The sequence below is a fragment of the Tamandua tetradactyla genome, chromosome 2 (genome assembly GCF_023851605.1).
Source record: "Tamandua tetradactyla isolate mTamTet1 chromosome 2, mTamTet1.pri, whole genome shotgun sequence".
NCBI lineage: Eukaryota > Metazoa > Chordata > Mammalia > Pilosa > Myrmecophagidae > Tamandua > Tamandua tetradactyla.
Window position 1 is genome coordinate 128,329,333 of NC_135328.1, and position 21,632 is coordinate 128,350,964.

The window sequence follows — 21,632 nt, forward strand, 5'->3', positions numbered from 1 at the left end:
ACCTAAAAGGAAAAGAGCAAACTGCTGAGAAAATGTTTAATTGGATTACAGACTGTAATACCTGTCCTAGAATCCTGGGACAATTAGTTCTTCAGAGGCAAAACAAATTTAGAACCTACATTAATTTACAGTACCTTCGGTGATGACCTTGCGCTTGCTTTATACTTTTCCTATTTAAATTTTGTTTGATAAGACACCTATAGAAATAATAATGTTCAAATAATGGATATAAATGTTAATCACTGATATGTCCCTTACTTAGCACATGAAGTAGCATCCCAAAACGCTTTCATAGGGTCAATGAAAGTAATAATGAGGGCACTTGCTGTAAAGAGAAGAACAAGGTTTTATAGTGCCAAAACAACATGCATGTGGAGCCGTCTCAGAATGGAGACCTATTCAGAGAGTTGCACTTTAGAGATGGCTTATTTGACCACTCAGGGGAGAGGGAGCATGTACGGTAGGTGTGAGTCATTTGGGGAAGAATGTCTTGGGCCAATAGTTGGTTAATAAGTAAGCCTAGGGAGGCCATTTGGTGAATGTCAGCAGACATGCTGTCACCAGCTTTGACTGGTCCCTGAGAACATCTGAGTTTTCAGCCCTTCACCCACACCTGGGAAAACACTGGTAATGGCCATAAAGCCACTACTGTGGGCATCATACTCCATGGGGACAAACCACACTCCATGGGGACACAGCACACTCCATGGGGACACACACCATGGGGAAACATGGGAACTATCCAAGGGTTTCTTTTGGCTCTGGGTCACCCATCCTATCCACCTCAAGTCTCCCTTTTTCCCACCACCTGGTGTCTCAATGGCCATCTTGGGTCCATCAGCAACCTGATCCCTTGCACTGTGTGAACTAAGCCATGGACTTCTGGAAAACACAGGTCTAGGGCCCAGTAAGGGCACAGGCCCCTCTGGGTGATATTGGATAAATTCAGCTCTGACTGACATTTTTCTCTTTGTGTCCAAGGAAAGAGGGGAGATGTGATTATGGTGGACAGAGGTAGAAGGGCAAAATCTAGGAAAAATTTGTATTTGTGTGAGATGCATGGGCTGAGGGCACATATATGCAGTTCTGTGTCTGTGGGTCTCAGTACAAGAATCATGCTGCACCCATGTCTGAGACTGTGGGCTCATGTGAGCATGCATCTAACTGCTGAGAAGGCATTTAAGGCTGAGATTCCAGGGCTGATGTGGGTGACATGGTCTTAATCATCTCAGGTGCCCACTTATCCTTGCTGACACCAGAAATATTTTTGGACTCTTAGTTATTGTTCTTCCTTGCCTCTTCAATGTAATAAAATACAATATTAACTTGTGAGTGTTTCATGTTATTGTTTACTCCTTTTCTTTCTCTTAAGCTCCCCTCTAGGTATCACCCTGACTTTTCTCCTGCTTTATTTTTTTATAAAATTGGAATAGAAAATATTGATAGTAATTGTACTCACACAATGAGAACTATATATTGTTTTTTATTCATTGAATTGAAATACTCAGCCCCACCAGTTTTAAGCAGAATTGATAATCAGTAACATTATAATTTTATTATATTCCACCAGGTGTTATTATCCAATCACTTTGCATAGCTAATAAAAATACAAAGTAATTGTATAACAGCACCTAATGGAACTGAAGCCAGGGAGGGCCATGAAGTCTCTGCTTATCCAATGTTTCAATATGCAGAATACTAATTTAAATTAATTAAATAAATTTAATTATGGCAAATTCTGTTTATCTTAATAATTGTATATTTTATTATATTATTGTTATTGAATTAATTACAACAAATATCTTCCCATTGTTTTCTCTGTACTAAGCTCTGTGCTTTGAATTTAGGTTGTACAAAATGAAAAAGTGAAACCTTGTCATCAACATAAAATATATCTGTAATTCCTTATACTTCAAATGGAATTCTAGGGATTTCTCATAGCATATTATGAAAGATCATATAAGCATTTGTTTAGGATTCATGTACACAGTTTCCAGACCATTGTGTGCATTATTCACCCCTAACTGTTTTGAAATATTGAATTATATTAAAATTTACATGGAGGTGCGGATGAAAAAATATAAATGAAAAATTATACTAGTGGTTCTTTAAGTTTATGTATGAAAGTAAATTAAATTTACTTTTTTTGCTGTATGGGATAAGAGCAAATACACAATATTCTATTTAGCCTGGGAAAACTTTGCTGTGCAGAGGTCCTCCTGCTACCGGCCAATCTGCAAAAAAGAAATGGTCTAGGTTTTTCAATCTCTATACGAATCATTTCAGAACATTTTATAATGTCATATACTTTTTATTTCATGGGCACCGGGAATCAAACCCAGGTCTCTGGCATGGCAGACAAGAACTCTGCTTGATGAACTACATGGCCTGCCCTGTCATATACTTGTTAACAGAAATTTCCTATTTCATCTTCATTTGTTTGTTTCAAAATAGTAAGACCATGGGTTTAAGATGGAAGAAATATAAGGACCAAAGGCATCATAATACTAAAATTTTACCAATGATTTTTAATTCCTGCTGATTTATTATTCTTTAACATAGCCAACATTTTGAGAATTGGCTCTTTTGAAATATTTTCTCAATATTAAATTCATGAGGTATGTATTAGGGTTCTCTAGAGAAACAGAACCAACAGGGAACACTCGCAAATATAAAATTTATTAAAGTGTCTCACATGACCGTGGGAGCACAGAGTCCAAAATCTTCAGGGCAGACTGTGAAGCCTGTGATTCCGATGGAGGGTCTCAATGAACTCCACAGGAGAGGCTTGCCAGCTGAAACAGGAAGAGCCTGTCTGTTATGAATCCTCCTTAAAAGGCTTCCAGTGATCATATTAAGCACTACCCATTGCAAAAGACACTCCCCCATGGCATATTATAAATGGAATCAGCTATGGATGCACATAACATAATCATGATTTAATTCTATTAAATGTCCTCACTGCAACAGACAGGGCAGCACTTGCCCAATCAGACAAACAGGTACCACCACTTGGCCAAGTTGACACATGAACCTGACCATGATGGTCCACCCTTGTCAACTTGGCAGCTATGCATGCAACCTTAAACCATACCTAATTCTGCTTATGAATACCACCATTTAAACAAGAATTGACAACAATCTTTCTCAAACTGTTTCAAAAATTTCCAAAACTTAAAAGAAAAGAACTAACTCATTCTGTCAGGCCAGTATTGACACCTTGATACCAAAGCTTTTCCAAGACATCCCAACAGAAGAAAACTACAGACCAATATCTCATATATATAACATATTATATATATATAAATGTAAAATAAACGTAAAATCTTCAACAAAATGCTACCAAACAAATGTCATAGCATATAAAAAGATTTTACACATCATGACTATACATTATTTATCCCAGGAAAACAAAGAAGCTTCAGAGAATGAAAATAAATCAGTCTGATACACCACATTAACAGAACGAAGGAAAAAAACTCATGATCATTTCAACTGGTTTAGAAAAAGCATTTGAAATAGTAAAATACATTTTCATAATAAAATCATTCAAAAAAAGTTCTCTAAAGGAACTTCTTCAAATTAATAAAGTTGTATATGGAAAACCCACAGCTTTTCCCTTAGTTCAGAAGCAATACTAGGAACAAATCCACTTTTATTAGACATTGTACTAGAAATTCTATCCAGAGAATTTGTGCAAGGAAAAGAACTAAAAGTCAACCAAATTGAAAAAAGGGAAGTAAAATTATCTCTATTTGCAGATGACATGACCATATATACAGAAAAACTCAAGAATCCCCAACACCAACCCCCCACAAAAAATCCAAACTATCAGAGTGAATAATAAAACTGAGCAAAGTTTCAAGGTACAATAGCAAAACAAACAAAAAAAATCAGTCCTATTTATATTCACCAGCAATGAACTATCTGAAATGCAAATGAAAAAATATCCATTTATAAAAGCATTCAAAAGAGTAAAGCACTTAGGAATAAATTTAGCCATGCATGTAAAGATTTACACACTGAAGATATCAAAACTGTTGAGTGAAATTAAAGAAGACCTAACTAAATGTAAAGACATCCACCATTCATGGATTGAAAGACATAATGCTGTGAAAGGTGAATAATATTGTGAAGGTGGTATTAGTCCCCTAAGTGTAGTTTCCCCACATGGTGTAGGCTCAACTCTGCTAGAATGAGGCAAAACTTTTACTCTGTGCAGGCCCAGCATAAAGTAAAGGGGATGTAAGATAACAACTTCAACAGAATGTATTCTTGTCCTTAATGTGCTGGTTTGAAAGGAAGTACGCCCCCTAGAAAAGCCATGTTTTAATAAAAATCCCATTTCATAAAGTTAGAATAATCCTTATTCAATACTGTATGTTTGAAACTGTGATCAGATCATCTCCCTAGATGATGTGATTTAGTCAAGAGTGGTTGTTACACTGCATTAGGTGATGATGTGTCTCCACCCATTTGGGTGGGTCTTGACTGGTTTATTGGAGTCCTATAAAAGGAACCATTTTGGAGAATGGGAGATTCAGAGAGAGAGAGAGAGCCAGAGAAGAATGACATAGCCACAAGAGCCCACAAGTCAGCGACCTCTGGAGATGAAGAAAGAAAATGCCTCCAGGGAGCTTCATGAAACAGAAAGCCAGCAGAGAAAGCTAGCAGATGATGCCTTGTTTGCCACATGCCCTTCCAGCCAAGAGAGAAACCATGACTGTGTCCACAACGTGCCTTCTTTGATGCAAAACCCTGAACTTCATTGGCCTTCTTGAACCAAGGTATCTTTCCCAGGGTACATCTGATTGGACATTTCTATAGATTTGCTTTAATTGGGACATTATCATGGCCTTAGAACTGTAAACTAGCAACTTATTAAATTCTCCTTTTTAAAAGCCATTCCATTTCTGGTATATTGCATTCTGGCAGCTAGCAAACTACAACACATGGTGTAGGCTCAACTCTGATAGAATGAGGTAAAATGTTTACTCTGTGCAGGCCCAGCATAAAGTAAAGGGGATGTAAGATAACTTTAACAGAATGTATCCTTGTACTTGAATAGGTCAAATTCTAACAGAAAAATTTCTTGACATAAATCACTCTTTAAATATAACATTATTATGTGAATATATCTTTTGAAACACATACAGATACTGATCACAGTTCATATGAATGGGCAGCAGGGCAAGGGCCAGCATTTCTTCTGACAAATCTCTTATACCCCATGGTTCTTCTGCACAGTTACTAGAAACTGTCTTTGCTTTAAGCTTTCTCTTTGAATTTCTTCCATTTAAACACACTGCATTATAAATACAGATGTGTGGTTAGATACAGAAGCCCTTTACCCAGCTGCAGAAAGATGAGGCTATGCACATGGGGACCATTAAACAACCTTAGCCCAATGAATCTATCAACATTGGCTCTGAAAAAAAAAAGGAAAAGGGAAAAAAAGAAGGTTGCTTAGATGAAAACAGGTCCCAAAAAACACAAGCCTGGAAGGAAAATGCTGAATCAATGGCTGTTGAACTTGAGATTAGATCTGACATTCTTCTTTCCGTTTTAAATGGAATTGGGGGTTGTTTCAGCACAGTGGGCTACAGACTGAGAAGACTGTGAATCCCTGAAACTGAAGGAAGGGGTGTGGCCACAGACAGCTCAAGGCTTCTGTGAGAAGAGTTCAGGGCAGGAAAGAAAAAGGTTGTGTCTTGAATCAGTTGCAGAAACTCAAAGATGTAATGCCAAAGAAGTTAAAGAACAAGAGCAGGGAAGGATGGACAGATGATAAGAGGATTCTGGAGTTCAGTGAATTGATATTATGTCAAAGAAAGCAAGATATGGAAGTAAAGAAATATTACAAAAGAGGTTTGGGGTTAGCTAAGTGATTGTGAAGTATATAACCTGTAACTACAAAAAATATGAGAACATGCAAGCTCATACAAAGGAAAAGAATACATGTTAGAGGTGGGAAGAATGGGAAGATAGGCAGGTTTTAATAGTGGAAAGAAGTGAGGGCAGCACAATATTGTGAAGGTGATTTATCCCACCCAATGCTATGCCTGGGAGTGCTTGACATGGAAAGTTTTTGTGGTACATATGTTCTTAGAATAAAAAATTTTAAAAAGAGCAACCAACTGGATGATGACAATGAAGTGAAATGTGATCTTGGATGTGATCTAACAAAGGAGGAGAAAAGGCTAAAAGGGCAATTAATAGGCAATATAAAAAAGAAATATTGACCAATTTTTATTATCAATTTTAAATGTCTTGAACTTGATAACTGCACTTTAAAATGTTACATAAATGTATATTCTATTTCATAGGAAGTACATGTTTCTTCAAAAAGCATGATGTATACATCCTACACTCGATTGTTCGCAAAATAAATTGAAAAATTGATAGATATACAGAAAAATGGATAGGTAGCTTAATAGAGTGATGAATAGACAGGGAATATGGCAAAGTTGGCAAACTGTTAAATTAGTAGATCTAGAAATCTAGGGTGAAAAGGGTGTTGTTTATTATTATTCTTTTGCAGCTTCAAGCTTGAAACTATTTCAAAATAAATCTATGTGGCTTGGTTTAATTTATTCCTCAATATTTTATTCTCTTAGTTACCACTGTAAATGTACTTGTTTTCTTCATTGATGGACAATAAAAACACCCTGATTTTCCTGTGTTGAATGTTAACCCATTTATTAGTTCACATAGCTTCCTCTAGATTCTTTTGTACCTTTAAACCTAGGATCATATTGCTTGTGAATAGGAAGAGATCTATTTCTTTACAAATCTGTGCACATTTTATTTCATTTTCCTTACTAATTGTTCTTACTGGATCCCCCAGTAAAATGGTGAAAGAGAGCATCCTTTTCTTGCTTCTGATTAGGGGGAAATCTTAGCCTTGCATTACTCAGGATGCTGCCTGTAGTTTTACAATATACGCCTTTTATCATGTTGAGGATTCTAGTGTTTCTTCTATTATATTTTTGCATAAAAAGGATGTTATATTTCATCAAATGCCTTTTCTGTGACAAAGGAAATGACCATGTTTTTTATTCCCTTTATTAACTTAATATGGTTTATTGATTGTCATAATTATGTTAAACTACCATCCATTACTGCATTACTGGGATCAAGTCAACTTGGCGATAATGTATACTAATTTTGATCTGCAGTTGGAGTTTGTTTCCTAGTAGTATCTTGTTGAGGATTTTTTATTTTTAAATTCACCATATGTATTAAATTGTAATTTGTCTTTCATGAGATGTCCTCCTCTGATTTTGGCATTAGAATGATGCTGGCCACAAAGGATGAGCTAGGAAAATTTCCTATTCCTCAAATGTGGAAATCATGAGAATTACAGGTGTTGGATATTCTTAGAATACTTACAAAAATAAAGCAGTGAAACCATATGATGCGGGATTTCCATCTGGTAACATGATTTTTTCTTTATTAGAATCTTACAGGTTTTCAGAACAATCATAACTTAATTACCCATATGTTGCCCTATTATTAACACCTTGTGCTTCAGTTTATTAAGCTGCCAGCAAGAAATATACCAGAAATTCAATGGTTTATAAAAAGGGAATTTATTGGCTCCTGGGAAGATGGCATACTGGAGTGGAGTAAGTTCACTCCTGCTCTGTGAAATAAGATAAAAGGTGGGAGAAAATGTCCAGGAATGCAGATCCCAGGAAGTGAGTAGTCTAGGTGGGTCTTTAGGCTATTTCATAGGAGAGGAGGCTTCAAAATTGAAAGAGAGATTAAAATATTCAAAGATGAAGAAAGATGGAGAGACCTAGTCAACAAGAGACCAGCCCTATAAGAAATACTAAAGGGAGCCCTGTCAGCTGATAAAAAAAGGAAGGAGAGGGAGGTCTGGAGGAGGGCACAGAATTGAAGAATATAAGTAAAAGCAATTTAAAGGAAAAGAGAGAGGAGAAAAATAATATACAGATCTGACAAATAAAAACTAAAGAATAAGATGGTAGAATTAGGAACTTCTTTTACTGTAATCACTTAGCTCAGCAATTAAAAGACACAGACTGGGGCGGGCCGCGGTGGCTCAGCGGGCAAGAGTGCTTGCCTGCTATGCCGGAGGACCCTGGTTCGATTCCCGGCCCCAGCCCATGTAAAAAACAAACAAACAAACAAAATATAATAAAACAAGAAAATGTTTAAAGATGTTTCCCTTTCTTCCTCCCTTCCTTCCTTCCATCCTTCCTTCCTTCTCTGTCTTTCCTTCCTTTCCTCCCTCTCTCTAACAAAAAAAAAAATAAAAAAAAAAAAAAAAAAAAGACACAGACTGACAGTACAGATCAAAAAACATAATCCATCTATATGTTGTTTACAAGAGACACATCTTAGACTCAAGGACACTTTTAGATTGAAAGTGAAAGGGTGGGAAGAGGTGATTAAGATTTCCATGTATTAATTGTAAAAATACTTGCAGCTTCATATTCTCCTGAAATCAGGAAAATACTTAGTAACATTGGTCATTGCTATAGCAATGCAGATATTTGCAAGAGCTTTCTACTTGATATTTTGACAACATTCAATATTTTGACAGCTATCTAAGTTAGTGTTTAATACTTAATTTAAGAACTTCACTATCTGAATATGTAGATTTTTTCCTTGTTGCCATAATTTTAAATTGGTTTATGAAACTTACTGCACAAATATAGGCTTCACAATGTTTATATGGATATTTTATTTAAATATGCTTATGGTTAAGCTAAGATATTCAATATTGGTAGTTCTAAGTGTATTGTTTGTTTTTTAAACAAAAATAATAATAAAACGGGGAACTAGTTAAATTGTAAGTTTACAGTTTTAAAGCTATAGAAATAAATGTCCAAACTTAGGCATCCTGAGAAAGATACTTTTAACTCCAAAGAAAGGGCCAATGATGTGTGGGGTTTCTCTCTCAGCTGGGAAGGCACATGGTGACATCTGCTAGGTTTATCTACTGGTTTCTCCTTCAAAGGACATCCCTGGGGAATTATTCCTTCTGTACCTCTGAAGGTCTCTAGCTGTGTGGTCTCTCAAGCTTTTTCCAAATGTTTCTCTCTTAAAGGACTCCAATAAGCTTCCCCACCTGGAATCGGTGGAGACATACCTCCATGGAAACAATAAAAAAGATCCCACCCAGCAACACTGAATGTGGATTAAAGACCATGGTTTTCTGGGGTATGCAACAGTTTCAAACTGCCACATTCCACCTTTTGAACCCTCAAAAGACATGTTCTTCCAAATGCAAAATACATTCATTTAATAAAAAAGCCACAAAGCCTTAAATCATTTCAGTAAAATAAAAATACAATATAAAGTTAGAAACAGTAAAAAATCTCATCAAAGTCTGCTCAAAGCATGGTCTGTCCCAAGGCAAAATTCTCCTCTGGCTCTGGACATGTAAAACTCAGAAAAAGTTACCTGCTGCCAATATACAAATGACGGACAGTCATAGGATACATATTCTTATTTTCATAGGGAGGAATTGGAAAGAACACAGGGGTAACCAGACCCAAACAGTTCCAAAAATGTACAGTGCAAACTCCTTTAGATGTAAAAGTGTAAGAGTCATTTATCTTTGGGGCTTTAGAAAGCAGCAGTCCCATCCTGTCCAAGGGCCTACATAGCAGCCCGGCTCTCTCCAAATGGTGGAATGAGAATTACAACCTTGAAGAGCATTGGGGTGATCATCTTTGTCTTGGTACACCTCTCCAAGAACTGCGGCAGCATGTGGACTCTCTGACATCTCTAGGACACAGGGTCAACCTCCTCACAACAATCTGGTAGCAGCAAGTCTCTCTTCAACCCCACAGGAATGTGCTCTACTCCAGACCTGGATAACTGAAATTCTTGCCCTCTGCCCTCAGGGCAAGCTCACCCTCTTCAAGTGCATAGGTGGGTCTGCTCTCCTGGCACAAGGTTTCATGGCTTAAGACCTTAGCTTCTGCAGTTGTACCTTTGAAGTGATTTTTCCTTCAATCTGTCCTTTTCTATCCCTTTTAGTCCAGACTGGCAGTGGTTCTATTTATACATATCCAACAATACTCTTGTTGGTTTTCTATGTAGTATGCAGTGATCATAATGATCACACAATAGGATTTTCTGCAATTAATTCCTGGATAACTTCATCTCCAACCCTGGTTTTATCTGACTGGTTCCCTGTTTGGTTATATCCTCACATGAGGCATTATTCTCTAGGGTCTCCTTTTCTGGAAGCCCAAAATTCTCCAGATCATCAATTTCTTACTTCTTTATGCCAAAGTGTTCAGCTCCTAACTTATCTCCTTCATGTAACATTTCACTATAAGCCACAAGGAGAAACAAGCTCACTTTCCACATTTAATTTGGAAATCTCTTCTACTAAATATCCAAGTCAATGGCTTTTAAATCTGCCTTCCATTCAAAACCACTAGTATATTTTGCTAAATTTTCTGCCACTTATAAAACAAGGATAACCTTCCTTCCAGTTTACAGGAATACATGCATCATTTCTGTCTAAGGCCTTTCAGAAGTTTCATTAGAGCTCACACTGATACCAAGTCTCTTCAAAGCACTCTAACCTTCTCTTTCAAGGTCCTCATCGCTCTTCCAAAATCTTCCCCTTACCCATTTAAAAATCCATTCCACCATGTTTAATATTTGCAGACTGCAGCAGCACCCCACCTCTCTGGTACCAGTACCTGTTTTAGTTTGTTAAGCTCCCAGAATGCAATATACCAGAAATGGAATGCTTTTTAAAAGGGAATTTATTAAGCTGCAAGTTTATAGTTCTAAGGCCATAGAAATGTCCAAACTAAGGCTCTAAGAATGATACCTTAAATCCAAAGAAAGGACTAATGGCATCTGTGGCTTCTCTCTCAGCTGGGAAGATACACAGAGAAGACTGCTTGCTTTTTCTATTGGTTTCTTCTTCAAAGAACTTCACCAGGGCATTTTCCTTCTGCATCTTGAATGATCTCTGGTTGTGTAGGCTCTCAAGATTTTTCCAAAATGCCTCCCTCTTAAAGGATTCCAGTAAGGGACCTCACCTTGAATGGGGTGGAGACGCATCTCCATGGAAACTATCTAATCAAAAAGTTATCATCCACAATTTAGTCACATTACCATGGAAACAATAAAAAAGATACCACCCAGCAATACTGAATGAGGATTAAAGAACATGACTTTTCCAGGGTACATAACAGTTTGAAACCAACATACCTTGCATTGGTGTGGAACACATATTACAAATGGTAGCGTATTTTTATAACCTTACTATTACTTATAGTCCATGGTTTAACTTTTGGTTCACTGTTTGTATAGTGTAGTTCCATGGACTTGTATTAATCCCATTGCCATGTATTCAACATAAAACTTCCCCCTTTTAAAAATTACATTTATATATTTAAATATATATATGTCTATAATTTGGGGCTGTTAATTGCATTTACAGTCTGATTCTTTGGCATCATTCATTACAAAAACATTTCCATCATTACAAATAGCTTTATTAATTTTAAGCCTTAAATTCCCATTTCTTATCACTACCCCTTCCTGTGGTAACCTAAATAGTAGACTGTGACTACATGAGTTTACTTACTGTCATTCTTTCAAGTTATTGAGATACCACAATCTAGGTCATTTTCTGTCTGGATCATTTTACTCAACATATCCTCAAGGTCCATCCATGTTGTAACATGCAAGAAAATTGATATTTTAATATTTAGTCTTCTAACCCATGAACATGGATTATCCTTCTATTTCTTTTACTTTTTACTTTGTTTTTGTAATGTTTTGTAGCTTTCTTTGTACAAATCCTCTACATCTTGGACAAGATTTATTATGATACATTTAATTCTTTAATTGACATTCTGAATGGAAATTTTTTCTTCACTTCTTTGTCCAATTGTTTGTTGCTTGTATTTTGGGTATTGGTCTAGAACCCCACCACTTTGCTAAATCCATTTATTACCTTTAGAAGCTCCATTATGAGTATTTCAGGAATTTATTTATACAGAATCATATAAAATGAAAATAAGAAAACTCTTTATTCTTCCTTTCCTGTTTGGATGTCTTTTTTGCTGTGTTGTTGTCCTTCATCATGCAAAAACATTTTTTATTTTTATATTAGTCACTATCATTGTATATTCTAGGCATTCCTAAGATTAAACCATCTCAGTCTTTATCGTCTATCTTTCCTTCTAGTCACATGTGCCCCCAGCCCTCCTCCCTCTATCATTCTCACATTCAGCTTCATTCAGAGTGCTTATGCTATTGTGCTACAATCAGGTAGTATAGTCTTATCCATTTCTGAATTTTTACCATCAGTCCTGCTGCACAATCTGCATCCCTTCAGCTCCAAATACCCAATGTCTACCCTATTTCTATCTCCTGATACCCTCTGTTCTTAACTGAAATTCTCCAATTTCATTAATTATTTTTAGTTCACAACAACAAGACCATACAGCAGTTGTCTTTTTTTCTGGCTAGTCTCAGCATAATGTCCTCAAGGTCCATCCACATTGTTACATGCTTCATGACTTTATTCTGTCTTACAACTGCATAATATTCCATCATATGTATATAACACAGCTTGTTTAACCACTCATCTGTTGATGGACATTTGGGCTGTTTCCATCTCTTGGCAATTGTAAATAATGCTGCTATAAACTTTGGTGTACAAATGTCTGTTTGTGTCCTTGCCCTCATGACCTCTGAATAGATCCTAGCAACGGTACTGCTGGATCATATGGCAATTCTATACTTAGCTTCCTGAGGAACTGCCAAACTGCCTTAACATTCTCATGAACAGTGAATAAATGTGCCTCTTTCTCCACATCCTCTCTGGCACTTGTCATTTTCTGTTTTATTGATAATAGCCATTCTGGTGGGTATGAAATGATACCTCATTGTGGTTTTGATTTGCATTTCCCTAACAGCTAGGAAAGTTGAACATCTTTTCATGTGCCTTTTAACCATCTGAGAAGTGTCTGTTCATGTCTTTTGTCTATTTAGTAACTGGGTTGTTTGTCTTTTTGTTGACCAACAATCTATTGTTGAATTGAACAATCTTTTATATATTCTGGATACTAGATCTTATCTGATATATCATTTCCAAATATTGTCTTCCATTGTGTAGGCTGTCTTTTTACTTTCTTGACAAAGTTCTTTGATGCACAAAAGTGTTTAATTTTGAGGAGCTCCCATTTATCTATTCCTTTCTTCAATGCTAATGCTTTCAGTATAAGATCTAGGAAACTGTCTCCTATTACAAATTTTATAAGATATTTTCCTACATTTTATTCTAAAAGTTTTATGGTTTTAGATGCAATGTTTAGGTCTTTGATCCACTTTGAGTTCATTTTTGTATAGGGTGTGAGATATGGATCCTCTTTCATTCCTTTGCATGTGGACAACCAGTTCTCCAAGCACCATTTATTGAAGAGACTATTCTGTCCCAGGTGAGCTGGCTTGACGGCCTTGTCAGAGATCAATTGTCCATAGATGAGAGGACATGTCTATATCTGTCATGGTTAGGGACAGGTGTCAACTTGGCCAAGTTGTGGTACCTGTTCATCTGATTGGGCAAGCGCTGGCCTGTCTATTGCAATGAGGACATTTCACAGCATTAGGTCATGATCACGTCAGCTACATCCACAGCTGATTCCATTTGTAATCAGCCAAAGGGGAGTGTCTTCTGCAATTAGTGATGCTAAATCCAATCATGGGAAGCCTTTTAAGGAGGACTCAGAGGAGACAGGTTGCATTCCTGCTTTGGCTGGTGAGCCTCTCCTGTGGAGTTCGTCCAGGCCATCCATTGAAGTCATCGGCTTCGCAGCCTGCCCTGTGGGTTTTGGACTCTGCGTTCCTACGGTCCAATGAGACACTTTCATAAATTTTATATTTGCAAGTGTTCCCTGTTGGTTCTGTTTCTCTAGAGAACCCTAACTAATACAATATCTGAACACTCTATTCAATTCCATTGGTCAGTATATCTATCTTTATGCCAGTACCTTGCTGTTTTGACCAGTGTAGCTTTGTAATATACTTTAAAGGCGGGTAGTGTGAGACCTCTGACTTCATTTTTCTTTCTCAGGATATTTTTAGCTATGCAGGGCACTCTGCCCCTCCAGATAAATTTGGTTCTTCATTTTTCTACTTTTGCAAAGTAAGTTTTTGGGATCTTTATTTGTACTGCATTAAATTTATAAACCAATTTAGGTAAAATTGATATCTTAACTGTTCTAGTTTGCTAGCTGCCGGAATGCAACACACCAGAGACGGACTGGCTTTTAATAAAAGGGGATTTATTTTGTTGGTTCTTCAGAGGAAAGGCAGCTAACTTCCCACTGAGGTTCTTTCTTACGTGGAAGGCACAGAATGGTCTCTGCTGGTCTTCTCTCCAGGCCCCTGGGTTTCAACAACTTTCCCCGGAGTGACTTTATGCATCTCCAAAGGCCTGGGCTGAGCTGCAAGTGCTGAGATGAGGAATGCCGAGCTGCTTAGGCTGTGCTACATTGCATTCTCTCATTTAAGCACCAGCCAATTCAGTCAAATGTCACTCATTGCAGCAGACATGCCTCCTAGCTGACTGCAGATGTAATTAGCAACAGATGAGGTTCACATACCATTGGCTTATGTCCACAGCAACAAGACTAGGTATGCTCACCTGGCCAAGTTGACAACTGAATTTAACTAACACATTAACTATAGTCTTTCAATCATGAACACAGTATGTCCTTCCATTTATTTAGGTCTTCTGTGATTTCTTTAAGCATTTTCTTGTAGTTTTCTTTGTAGAGGTCTTTTGTATTCTTACTTAAATTTATTCTTAAATATTTTCTTTTTTGGGTTGCAACTGTAAATGGAATTTTCTCTTGATTTCCCCCTCAGATTGCTCATTACTAGTAGAATACTATAGAAATACTATAGAAACACTACAGATTTCTGAGTTTTGATTTTGCTGTACTCATTTATTAGCCTATTTGGGTGTCTTCTATTTAGTTTTCTAGCCTAATTGCTCTGGAAAGAATTTCAAGTCCAATGTTAAGTAACAGTGGTGACAATAGACATCCCTTTCTTCTTCCTGATTTTAGAAGGAAAGCTTTCTGTCATTCATTTTTAAGTAGAATGCCAGCTGTGGGCTTTTAATATATGCCCTTTATCATCTTAAACCTTTCTTTCTTAAAAGTGTTCTAAGTGTTTTTATCATGACAGCATGCTAAATTTTGTCCAATAAATTTTGTGCATCAACTGAGATTATCATATGTTTCTTCCCCACTTTATGAAGTTAATCTGGTGTCCTACATTGATTTCTTTATATTTAACTGACCTTACATACAAGGAATAAATCCCACTAGATCATTTCGTGTAATCCTTTTAATATATCATTGTATTCTATTTTCTAGTATTTTGCTTATAACTTTTGCATCTATATAACTGATATTGGTTTGTAGTTATTCTGCTTTTGGTATCTTTATCTAGCTCTTGTATAAAGATGATGGCCTTGTAGAATGAATTAATGATTTTTCCCTATTCAATATTTTTGGAAAAATATAAGGAGAACTGGAGTTGTCCTGGAAAATTTGATACAGTTCCTCTGTGAAACCATTTGGTCCTGGGCTCTTCTGTGTTGGTAGTTTACTGACTATTGACCCAACCTATTTACTACTAATTGGTTTGTTGAGATTGTTTGTCAATTCTTTGTTCAGCGTAAGTACTTATTAATATTAAATCTATTCTTTTAATCTAAGTTAACTTATTGGCATACAGTTCTTCATAGTATTTCTATTACAGTGTTGTTATTTTTTATTTCAGTTGGGTCAATAGCAAAGTCGCCCTTTTCATTTATGATATTTGCTATTTGTATTTACTCTCCTTTTTTCTTTGTCAGTCTAGCTAAATGTCCACATTATTGATCTTCAAAGAACCAACTTTGGATTTTTGATTCTCTGTATTGTTTTTGTTCCCTATTTCATTTATTAATACTATGTTCATTATTATTTCATTCATTCTGCTCCCTATTTGTTTAATATGTGCTTCTTTTTCTAGTTATTCCAGTTTTAAAGTTAGGTCTCTGACTTGAAGAGTTTCTCCATTTCACTGTAAGCACTTAGAGCTATAAAATCTGTCTTTCAGCAATGTCTTTGTTGCATACCAGAAATTTTGGTATATCTTATTCTCATTTTCATCAGCCTCAAGATATTTTCTAATTTACTGTGTAATTTCCTCTAGAATAGATTGGTTGCTAAAAGTATACTTTTTATGGCTCAGTGGCAGAATTCTCGCCTACCATGCTGGAGACTCAGAATTCCCAGTGCCTGCCCATGCAAAAAAGAAAAGTATGTTATCTTTTCAAATATTTGTGTTTTCCTTTTGTTCTTATTGATTTCTAGCCTCCTTCAGTTGTGCTCAGAGAATTTAAATTGTATGATTTCAATATTTTTTAATCCATCGAGACATGTTTTTTAATCTAACATATGATCTATCCTGGTAAATATCTATGTACACCATAGAAAAATGCACATCCTGTTACTGAGTAGAAAAATGGATATTCTGTTGTTGGGTATAGTGTTCTATACATCTCTGTTAAGTCTAGTTGATTTGGAGTACCATTCTAGACTTTTACTTATTTATCTGTATAGATGTTGTAATAATTACAGAAAGGGGTATTTTAAAGTCTCTTACCCAAATTGATCAACAAAGTCAATATAATACTAATCAAAATTCCAACAGCCTACTCTGCAGAAATAGAAAAGCTAATTATCAGATTTACTTGGAAGGGGAAAGAGTCTCAATAGCCAAAAAAAAAAATACTGACAAAGAAGTGTGAGAATTCGCACTTCCCAGTTTTAAAACATGATTTAAAGCCACAATAGTCAATAGAGCATGGCACAAGAATGAGGATAGAAATATTGGTCAGTGGAATTAAATTATGAGGTCAGAAATAGACCTTTACATCTGTGGTCAATTATTTTTTGACAAGGCTCCCAAGGCCACTCAACAAGAACAGAACTGTCTCTTCAACAAATGGTGCTGGGAGAATTGGATATCCATATCCAAAAGAATGAAAGAGGACCCTTATCTCAATCCATATACAAAAAATAATTCAAAAAGGATCAGAGACATAAAAATAAGAGCCAGTACTATAATCCTCCTAGAAGAAAATACTTGTAAACATCTCCAAGATGCAGTGATAGGAAATATTTTCTAAGACCTTATACACAAAGCACAAGTAACAAAATAAACAGATAAATATAATCTCATAACTGAATACTTCTGAATGTCAAAGGATTCTGCTGAAACAGTGAAAAGGCAGCAAACAGAATTTGAGAAAATATTTGTAAACCACAAAACAGAGAGGGGTTTGATACCAAGAAAATTAAGGAAATCCTAAAGCTCAACAATAAATAGAGAAACAACCTAATTAAAAGTGAGCAGAAGATATGAACAGATCTTTCTCTAAAGAGGAAATACAAATGTTCAAAAGACATCTTCACAAGCTATTAGGGAAATGCAAATCAAAACCACAAAGTAGTATTTTTTTTACATCCTCTAGAATGCCCACTACTAAACAGGAAAACACAAAATATTGAAGAGGATGTGAAGAAATAGGAACACATTCACTACTCATGCAAATGTAAAACAGTACAGTCTCCATGGAGGATGGTTTGGCAGTTCCCTAGAAAAGCTAAGTAAAGAGTTGCCTAACAATCCAGCAAGCCTGCATTCAGTATGTATCCAGAAGACCTGAAAGCAGGGATACAAACAAACACTTGCACATCAATCTCTATAGGGGCATTATTCACAATTGCCAAAGGAATAGAAACAAACCAAGTGTCCAAGAAGAGATGAATGGATAAATAAGTGTGGTATACACCTATTGTTCCAGTTTGAAAGCTGCCAGAATACTGTATACCAGAACTGAAATGGCTTTTAAAAAGGGAATTTATTAAGTTGCAAGTTTACAGTTCAAAAGCCATAAAAATGTCCAGATTAAGGCACCAAGAGGTTACGTTTACTCAAGAAAAACTGATGCTGTGTGGAACAGTTCTGTCATTTGAGACATCATGTGATGGACATCTGCTGAGGTCTTTGGATTCTGGACACCTCTCTCACATGGGAAAGTACATGGCAATGTCTGCTAGTTTCCTCTCCTTATTTTGTAAGTCTTCCCTGGGGGCACCTTCCTTCCACATCTCCAAAGATATCTGGCCATGTGGGCTCTTTCAGCTCTGTTGGTTCTGTTGTTTCTGGTGGCTCTCTCTAAAATGTTTTCTCTTCTAAAGGATTCTAGTAAACTAATCAAAACCTACTTGAATAGATGGGTCACATCTCCATCTAATCAAAAGTCACACCCACAATTGGGTATGTCACATCTTTATGAAGATAATTTGGTCAAAAGTTCTGCCCTGCAGTGCTGAATCATGATTAAAAGAAATGGCTGCTCCCATAAGACTGGATTAGGATTAAAGCATGGCTTTTCTGGAGTATATAATATTTTCAAACAGGCACACCTATGGTGGAATATTATTCAACCGTAAGAGAGAATGAAGTCCATACACACGCAATAACATGGATGAACCTTGAGGACATTATCCTGAATGAAATGTCAGATAAAAAGGACATGTATTACAAAATTTAATAGGAACCAAGTAAATAAGTAAACTCATACTAATAAAATCTAGACTACAGGTTACTAAAGATAGAATGAGAATTGGAATGGGGAATGGTTACTTAATAAGTACAGAATTTTTAACTAGGTTGAACTTAAGTGTTTAGAAATGGACATGTGTGACAAGAACAAAACTGTGAGTGTAATAATAGTGCTAAATTATGTGAATGTGGTTGAAAGGAGTAGTTTAGAGTGATGTATGGCACCAGAAGGAAAGCTAAATGTTAAAATATGGAATTGTATAACACAGTGAACATTGTGGTTGAAATAACTATGATTATCAGTACAAACATAAATAAGATCTTTCAAAAACCAGAATATATGACACTTGTAGACAGAGTTAATAACCAAGTGGTATATGAGTGAAAAAAAGTACCTATAGTAAACCATGGACAAAAGTTAGCAGTAATATTTTAATGTTCTTTCATCAAAAGTAACAAATTCATATTTTAATTTTTTATTTTTCTCTATGAAGTAATGAAAAGTCCTAAAATTGATTGTGGTGATGGATGCACAACTATATGATGGTACTGGGAGCCATGGATTGTATATTTTGGATGGATTATATAGTGTCTGAATTTATTTCAATAAAAACAATAAAATAATTAAAAAATAAGGGACATACTTTAAATATGAGGACAAAGCTTGAAACAAAAGGATGATACACATCATGAATATACTAACTTAAAAAGAGCTTGTACGGTTATATTAATTTTAGACAAAATAGACTTTATATGAAGAAGTATTATTACAATGATATAGTGATAAAACTGTCACTTTAATAGGAAGATACAACACTAAGTTTATATATACCTAATAACATAGGTTCAAATGTGCAGAGTAAACAGTGACACAAGTAAAAGGAGAAATAGATAAGCTGACAATTACACTAAGAAATTTTAACAAAAGTTTCTCAATATCTGATAGAATGGTAAAACAAAAAAATTCAGTGCAGATTTAGAAGATTTAAAAGCATGATTAATCAATTTGATCAAATTGAGTTATCTGGAGCTTTGTATCCAATGATAGCAGAAAACAAATTATTTAAGTGCACATCAAAAATTTACTAAAATACATCATATGCCTGCTGTGCTAGTTTGAAAGGATGTATGTCCCCTAGAAAAGCCATGTTTTTAATCTAAATCCCATTTCATAAAGGCAAAATAATCCCTATTCAATTCTGTATACTAGAAACTGTAATCAGATCATCTCCCTGGAGATGTGATTTAATCAAGAGTGGTGATTAGGCTGGACTGGGTGATGACATGTCTCCACCCATTTTGGTGGGTCTTGATAAGTTTCTGGAGTTCTATAAAACAGGAAACAGTTTGGAGAATGAGAAATTCAGAGAGAGTAGAACAGAACATCATAGTCAAAAGAAGCAGAGTCCACCAGCCAGTGACCTTTGGAGATGAAAAAGGAAAATGCTTCCCAGGGAGCTTCATGAAACAGAGAAGAAGCTAGCAGATGATGCCATGTTTACCATGTGCCCTTCCAGATGAGAGAAGAACCCTGACTGTATTCACCACATGCCTTTCCAGATGAGAGAGAAACTCTGTGTTTACCATGTGCCCTTCCACTTGAGAGAGAAACTCTGAACTTCATTGGCCTTCTTGAACCAAGGTATCTTTCCCTGGATGGATGCTTTTGATTGGACACTTCCATAGACTTGTTTTAATTGGGACATTTTCTCAGACTTCGAACTGTAAACTAGCAACTTATTAAATTCCCTCTTTTCAAAGCCATTCTGTTTTGGTATATTGCATTCCAGCACCTAGCAAACTAAAACATCTGCCTATAAAGCAAGTACCGAAAAATTTTAGATTGAAATCAGATTGAGCATGTTACCTTACCCTGTCAACTAGGAATCCAGACAGAAAGATAACCAGATTCTCAAATATCTGGCAATCAAGCAACATACTTCTACATAACCTATTGGTCAAAGATGAAATTATAACGGATATCATACTATACTGTTAAATAAATTTTGAAAATACACATCAAAACTCATGGGATGCAGCTAATGCAGGGTTCAGAGGGAAAATTATACCTCCAAATGCATATTTTAGAAAAGAAGAAATGCTGGAAAGTCAACAGTGATCTAATATTCAATTTCAAAGACATAATAAAGTGTTTTGGGGTGCACCAAAAGAGGGACCACATAATTCAAAACTGCAAGCCAATTTGGAGTCTTTATTAGCCAGTCAGTGACTGCCCCAGAAACTTCCAAGAAGGAAGATTCAGAGAGCAGCCCTTAGAGGTTTTCAAGGTGTGCTTATAAAGGCTAAAATTATGTTGTGGTTTTGCAGTTGCTAGCAAGCAAGTGTATCATAGAAGCAGAAAAATGCCGTTGGCTGTTGCCAAAACATATCCCGTTCCCTCAGTTTCCTAACATTAGTTCTTGTTTAACTCTTGGGGACATTATGCCCCAATGTTGTGGGGAATTTCCCTGCTTGGGCCTGATTAATTATGCCTAATTGATTGCTCCTGGCCCTCCACATAAAGAAAAGAGCAGAAATCAATAACTAGAAAATAAACACGCAAAATAAGAGAAAATTTAATAGCCATAAAACTGTATTTCTGAAAACATTAATACAATTATTTAACCCCTCACAAGACTGATAAAAGACAGCAAGAGAGTGAAAATGAGACTGATGGAAGGAGGGAGAGAACACAAATTAACAATATCAGGAATGAAAACAAACAGACCTGTGAATAACTTTAGGGCTAATAAATTTGACAACTTGCATGAAATGAACAACTTGCTTGAAAAATGTTACTTAGCAAAACTATCACAATCATAAAATCTGAATTACCCTACATTTATTAAAGAAATCAAGTCTATAATTAAAAACCTTTCCAAAGCACATCTCTCAGCACAGATAGCTTCACAGGTCAATTCTCCTAATCACTGAAGAGAAATAATTCCATTCTTCACAAATTATCTAAAGAAAAGAGATGACAT

At 36.0% G+C, this 21,632-nt stretch overlaps 1 long non-coding RNA gene across 2 annotated transcripts in view; it reads right to left on the reverse strand.

Moving 5' to 3' along the window:
- Positions 1 to 382: 382 nt before the first annotated feature.
- The window catches only part of LOC143673842 (uncharacterized), a 49,378-nt gene continuing 28,128 nt past the window's right edge, over positions 383 to 21,632 (reverse strand). Inside the window, exons 2-3 of one of the 2 annotated variants that reach the window (XR_013170690.1) lie at positions 2,696 to 2,795; positions 383 to 2,234 (exon numbers count right to left, since the gene is read on the reverse strand). This is a non-coding gene — a long non-coding RNA (uncharacterized LOC143673842). Of the gene's footprint in view, positions 2,235 to 2,658; positions 2,796 to 21,632 lie in introns of those variants that run through there. The other variant, XR_013170689.1, reaches the window with a different exon arrangement.